Consider the following 7,520-nt stretch of genomic DNA (forward strand, 5'->3'; position numbering starts at 1 on the left):
TGCTGAATAGTGCAATTCACCATGCGGCTCCAGTAGAAGTTGATCCTGTCTCTCCAACCGGTCAGGTGCTGCGCCAAAATGGTATTTTTCCTGTTTACCGAATCTACCAATAGCTTCGAATCTCCATAGATAGCCACCTGCTGAATGTCTAGGAATATACAAAATTTTAAAAGACCTGTGAGGGCTAAGGCTTCAGCCAGATTGTTGGAACCATGACCACCGTGCCAGAAAGAAGAAAAATGAGAATTTTCAGATATCTTGATGTGGAATCCACATCCACATTGACCCTTTTGAGCAGCCCCGTCGAAGAATGCTGTCGGCTGAGAAAGCTGAACAGAAGAAGACCTGTCTGGGAAATTGTTTTGGTACTTGATTTTCTTCTGAGGAAGCGATTCCAAACAAACAGAGATAGAATCAAAAGCTTTGGCAAAAGAAAATTTCGAGTTGTTGAAGATACAGTGGTTGCGCCATTTCCAGATATACCACATGGTTAAAATACAAATTCTACGCCATAGGATATGGCGCTTACTGCATTTTATGAACCATTCCTGGATCGAATCGTGCATTTCCAGCTTAAAGCCATAGACTCTATCTAATTCCTGCCAAATTAGATATGACTGCTTGCATTTAAGAAATATATGCAAGTTTGACTCCTCGTCCTCTCTGCATAAAGAACAGATGTTAGGTCCATTCCATCCCCTCTTCAATAAGTTCTCCCAGGTAAGGTTTCGATTGTGAAATGCAAGCCATGAGAAGAGAATCATCTTCATAGGGCAGCCATCTTTCCAGAAGATTTGTGGGAAAATAGGGGATCCAGTAGTATGTTGTCCGATCAACTGCTGATAAATTCCCTTTACTGATATATTCTCCGCCTCATTCGGGATGTTCCAAGTTAAGAAATCTGAATCTCTTGTTCTGTAGAGACCTCCATTCTGTAGCCTCAACCTTATGCTATGCCACTGCTGCGCAATCTCTTGGGGGATGTTCAAATCGGCTGCATCTTTCCATCGTGGAATGGGGCCATTCCATTCTGCTATCAATTTATCCCAATAAAAGATTCCGCTTCTGTGGAAGTGATGAAGAAGGGATTCAGGAATATCAATATCATCAGCCCCGCATTTGAAATGGTCTCTGCCTATAATGATGTTATTCCCCGATTGAAAGCGCCAGATCAGATGCTTCAAGCAGAGCGCCTCAATCCTTCGAAAACTAAGCCATATGGGGGATCCATATGCTGCACCAATAGAGCCTCTACGGTACCAGAAGTGGAAATTCTTTTTAGCAAGATATTTCGATCGTATCATATGACTCCACGGGCCAACACCTTGTATAGCTCTCCAAAAAGACTTGCACAGGAGAGCTCTACCAAAGATTCTTAAATTTTCTAATCCCCAGCCGCCCATCGACTTAGGAAGAGAGATACCAGACAATTTAATAAGGTGAAATTTACTCCTATCAGCATAACCCCCCCATATGAAATTTGCAGAAAGTCTGTTCATATTGTTGATAATACTCACCGGAAGATGGTATAGGTGCGCCCAATAAACAGAGAGTTGATTCAATATGGATTGGACTAATATAATTCTCCCAGCCAAAGAAAGGCATCGATACTCCCGTCCGGAAATTCTCCTATAGAATCTGTCCACTAACCAGTTCCAATCGGCTCTAGAGTATCCATTCGCTTTGATTCGGAAACCCAAATACTTTATGCCACTGCTGATATGATGGGCTTTTATACCAAATAGCTCAGATATCCATTGAACATCTTCCTGCTTGAGATCAAAATGGTATATAAAAGATTTATCCGGGTTAACCTGAAGTCCCGAAGCCCTTTGAAATTTTTCCATTATCTTTTGAAAGCGCGTCCAAGTGGTCCTGCAAAACATAGCGAATAATAATATGTCGTCTACAAAAAAGTTATGAGTCAGAGATATGTTCCTGCATATTTTGAGGGGCCGCCATGCTTGCTCTTTTACTGCCTTATGAATATGTAAGCTGAGAGAGTCTATAGCCAGAATAAATAATAAAGGGGAGAGAGAACATCCTTGGCACAACCCCCTCTCTGCACTGAAGAAGGAAGTAGGAATGTCGTTTATAATAATAGCATAATCCACAGGATCGACACAAGCCATGATCCAGTTGATCATGTTGCTCCTCAACCCAATTCTTGCCAATAAACACCTGATATATCCCCAATCAATACAATCGTATGCCTTTCTGAGGTCTACTTTGAGTAAGACCGCCTCTCTTTTCTTTGAGTGTATAGAAAATAATGCCTCCTGTGTACCAGCTACAGCGTCATGGATGCTTCGCCCTTTAAGGAAACCATACTGTTCTTTTGATATTGACTCAGATAACACTCCTTTCAGCCTTTCTGCAATGATCTTTGATAATATTTTGAAGGTGGTATTACATAAAGAAATCGGCCGATAGTCCATAAAAGTCTGTGCTTCCTTTTTTTTGGGAATGAGTGCTATATATGTGGAACTTAATTGCCTGCTGATATTCCCCTTTATTCTGATCTCTTCCAGCATCTCTAATAGATCGTCCTTAATATATTCATAGAAATGTATAAAAAATTCTATAGACCAGCCGTCTGGTCCAGGGCTCTTGTCCCGGCTGAAAGATTTCATGGTCTATATTCATCTTCTAAATTGACTTGTCTAATTTTCTTTGTATTATATATCATCAGTTAAAAAATGTATTTACACATACTTATTTAATTATTTTTGTATTAAAAAGATAAGCGATATAAAAATGAATTTAATTACAAAAAATGTGCACTTAAAATTATATTTATATGACCATAACCAATTAATATATATATATATATATATATATATATATATATATATATATATATATATTACAAAAATAGAACATTATTGATTTTACAAAAATCTTTATATCTATGTATATTTTCCTCTAACAAAAATTTCCATAACACTTGTAAATGACTCAAATTCATATAAACTATAATGCTTAAACAAAAATTTCCATAACACTTGTAAATGACTCAAATTCATATAAACATATAATGCTTAAAGAATAATGGATGTAGAGATACAATAAAACTATTTCATTATGATAGAAAAAGAATTAATGTAAGATATAATGTTTATATTTATTATCTTTAAATTTTTACATAAATACATTAAGTATTATTATAATGGTATTTTTATATAACTCAAAATATTATTTTGACATTCTAACCATATTCTTTATATAACTCAATATAAAATAGAATAATAAATGAAAACATATAAAATATAATTAATACTTTATATAATTAATCAAAAAATTATTATATAATTATAATAATTATTATTAAATTTTAATTAAAATATTTATATAGGAAATATTATTTATTTTAATTTATTTTTAATGTAAAATTATATACATCATGTAGAATTCTATTTATTTATTGTTGTAAATATTACAAAATAACAAATATTTTTTATTATTTATTTAGTATTATTTAAATAATAGTAATAAATATTTTTAATATTATTTATTAATTATTATCTTTATAGATGTAATTTTTTAATAGTGGGGTTTTTTAAATTTTAATTTAATTATTAGCAGTTATTTGGTGGAACAATTTGACCTACACTCATTTTTAGTACTAGTCATGATAAGGGTTTCAGATTTATCTCAAAAAAAAACTCCTAACCAATCTAATTGCCCCTCAAATGCAACCAAACCAACCCTACTACAACTGACCAAGTGGAGAAAATGTTGCTAAAAATGAGCAAGCCCAAAACTTGAAATAGGTGGGTAGGGAAAGAATGTCACATATATTAATGCTCCTTTGAACTTTTCCACGTTGTTGCACTCATCTCACCCAGTGCCAAAATATAACTTGTGAAGGTGTTGAACACTTTGAACATAGCATCACTAACTTAGCCACCAAAACGCTATGTTGAGAAGTATCTTTATTTACAATGACTTTACAATGTTTTATAATTTAGTGAAAATTTTGCCAACATTTAACAAAAAATTATAATTTAATAAAATATTGTCAAAAAATTATATATACATATTATATAATTGAAAAAATAGCATGTACATTTTTATATATACCATGAGAATTTGACTATTTATTATACATATGATTTTGGGGGGGCGGGTGGGGGATGTTTCTTAACATTTTGCATGTTTTTTATATATCCTTCTATATTGAGTGTTTGTGGAGTATTGATGATGGTTAATGCATGACAAGATATTGTTGGAGTGGTCTCTTCTCGTTATAGGCTTACTATGGTTCCACTTCTTCATGTTCTTCATCTTCATAGTCTATGTAGAATAATTTATTCTCACCACATTTATGCCCCTTATAACATATTCCCTTTGCTCTTGTTTCATCCATTTGTTGAAGTGTCAACCTTTTCGATTTAGAAGAGGGAGCATGATGTTCTCTATAGCTATTATTGAATAATTTTCTAGTAGCATATTTTTACTTTCAAATTTTATTGCTAAACTGGAAGCATGCTCTAGGGATATAGGTTAATCGAGATGCACCTCGTGTTAGATGCTTTGCGTAAAGTTCCAAAAAATAGGTTTAACAAATTATCCTCAAATATATTTTTTACCCTAAAAGTGAACTTTTGGAATTATTGAATGTGCTCTATAACTAAACATTTTTTTCGAAGATTTACCAATTGAATAAATAATATATTGTTCTTAATATCCCTATAGTGTGTTATCAATTCCTTTGTCAAAATGGACCAAGATACAACATAATCCTATTTCCTTTCACAAACTCATTGATACCACACATGTTGATCTTCTTCTTAGAACATGGCTACAATAATTACTTTTGTAATGTTGCAACTTAGTGTAAATCAAAGTATTGCTTCATATGGAATATCCACATTATAGGGACATTACCATCAAATTTCCTCATATTGATCTTTGTAATGTGGTAGTTCCTTGTTTCTTACTTTAAGCCTTGACATCGTGGATCTCAGAGTGAAAAATCATGATTATGGTTCTTTTATTCAATATTTTCTCTCTCAAATTATGATAAAATACTCCCATAGGTGATTGAGTTCCAACACAATTGTTCTCCTTATTTTCATGATTTCCTTGGATCTCAATATCCCTTTTAGGAAGCCTCTCTGAGAGAATTTTTTCCATGATATTCATGGAATTTTGTATTTCTTCATTTTTTTTCATTCATCTTCTTTTCCATTTTCATACATCATTTTTTTAAGGTTTTCTTGAGAATCTAATATATCCACCTTTTTCAACAAACTACCATCCATTTCATTAAATTTCTTCTCTAATTGGGAGAACATAAATTCCAAGTCTTCACTTTCTTGATGATTCTTGGATGAACCTTTAGAAGTTTTAATTCTTATAGTTTCTTTCTTTGGAGGCATAGTAATAGTACTTCTATTTATCAAAACTTTTAGTCACTAAAATATGGGATCTTGTAATTAAAATTTATTTCAATTGTGAGTTACATACCTTTAAAACCTTAATTTGGAGAATAACTAATTAACTAACCTTTCCTTGATATATATTTGATATTTGATCCCCTTTGAATCTAAAATTTTGACTTGTAATAATTTAATAAGTCTTATCTACAATTCCATAAGTCTAAGCAAAATTTAATGTGTCAAGTGAAATTTATGGTAATTTTCTAAAAATTTGCTAAGTTTTGGCCTCTTCCCAACATAAAACTTGTATGGAATGCCACTTGTCCAATTTTCAAATATATTTATGAATTTTTTATCTAAGTTATACTTCGTTATGTCTCCTCGGATATCTTAAAATTTCACATTTTGAAGTGTTAAAAAAAAAACTAGCGAAAAGTCCACAATCACTCATTTGAAATCGATTTCAAGAAAATTGAAAATCCTTAACTTCCCTTTGGTATATATCATAAATTATGGTGAACTAGAATAGAAAAAATTCATAAATGTACCTTGTTATTCCTTTTCAACCTCCTCAAAATTTCATAGTCTGAAACATCTGAGAAACTTAATTATAGAGATAATGTCGAGATGATTTATTTGAAATAGATTTTAGGGCCAATTCCAACCCTAAATTCCATCACATATAAATCAGAAAGTAGTGAAGAAAAATACACAATTTTAACTATATCTTCCCAAACATCTCTCCTCAACATTCTCAAAATTTCATCATCTAAAACGTCCTAGAAAGAAATTTATAGCAAAAATGTCAAGATGACTTGTTTGAAGCAACAAAACCTTATGTTCATATGCTCTGATACCAAATGTCATGAACCTTGTGCTTTAAAAATTATAATAAACCAACAATTGTAGTCCAATTCAAAGTAAAAACCTCCTTTTACAATGAATATAATGAATAAGACAATATTTGATGATCCTAAGACTAGGTGTCCTTAGAATATATGTAGGAGTCAAAGGGTACAATGAAAGGTCTAGGTGACCTAACAATACAACAATGCAAATGTACTAACTCAATATCTGGGACTTAGTAAGGGTTTCTAGGGTTAGCATGGGACTTAGATAAGATTTAACATCATTCCTCCATTTGCTTCATAGGATGTGAAACCATGAATCTCCTCGCATACCTTGAATGATATTTCAACTCCCCAAACCCGCAAATTGATTGGGTAAAAAGAACTTGACAAATTCATTAGCTTAATGTAGATTTTCCTATATATTCACAAGCTCATGCAATTTACTACAGTAAAATACAAGAACCTACTTCTACTCTTTATAGCGAAAGCCCATAAGGATTGATGAAAATAGTAATCGACAAGAGGAAGATAAATCAATGGCACATAACACAATAAGTATCCAGGGAAAACCATAGCTCAAAACCCCACTATTTGTATTGCATTAAATCATAAATCCAAGATGATAATACAATGCTTGTTCTGACAAGAAAAATCCCAGCACTCAATATGATCAATCTCCCTGCTCACAACCAAGCTCAAGTAAAACCTTAGCCTCTTTTTCTACTCTCTAGGCCCCTATTTCCTTGCGCAATTCCTATGGATGAATAGCCCATATTTTCAACACTCCCTCTCAACAAGAAAGGAATTCAACTCAATCCTGATCATAAACCTTTGGATTGTTCTGCATGCAACACTTCTCTCTAGTGTTGTTTCTACATCAACTCCAGGAAAAAAAAAAAAAAAACATCCAACCTGAATTAGTATGATGCATCTGTCATCAAATTCTCTTATTGTTATTGCCTCTGTCTACTGAAAACTTTGTGCTTCTATTGACTCTACCTTTTTGCACTATTGTCAACCCTTCCCTGTGCTCTTCAATCTCTGACTGTTCTAGACGTTGTCACTCTGATATCTGACTTCATCAATTCCATTGATTCCTCCCACTACTATGTACGTTGGGCTCCCGTAGCAAGGTAGGATCCATGAGTTAAAACCTCGCAATGGACCCTACCCAATTTCATCCCTCTTGGGACTATCACATCACATCGCCCCGCCTCACACCTAGAGGTATGGATGCATGTGCTCTCTCTGCCCACTTGGCTCAAAATTTCCCCCTACTGGAGGT

The sequence above is a fragment of the Pinus tabuliformis genome, chromosome X (genome assembly GCF_031772625.1).
Source record: "Pinus tabuliformis cultivar Carrire ecotype Pingquan chromosome X, CPIR1, whole genome shotgun sequence".
NCBI classification, from domain to species: Eukaryota; Viridiplantae; Streptophyta; class Pinopsida; order Pinales; family Pinaceae; genus Pinus; species Pinus tabuliformis.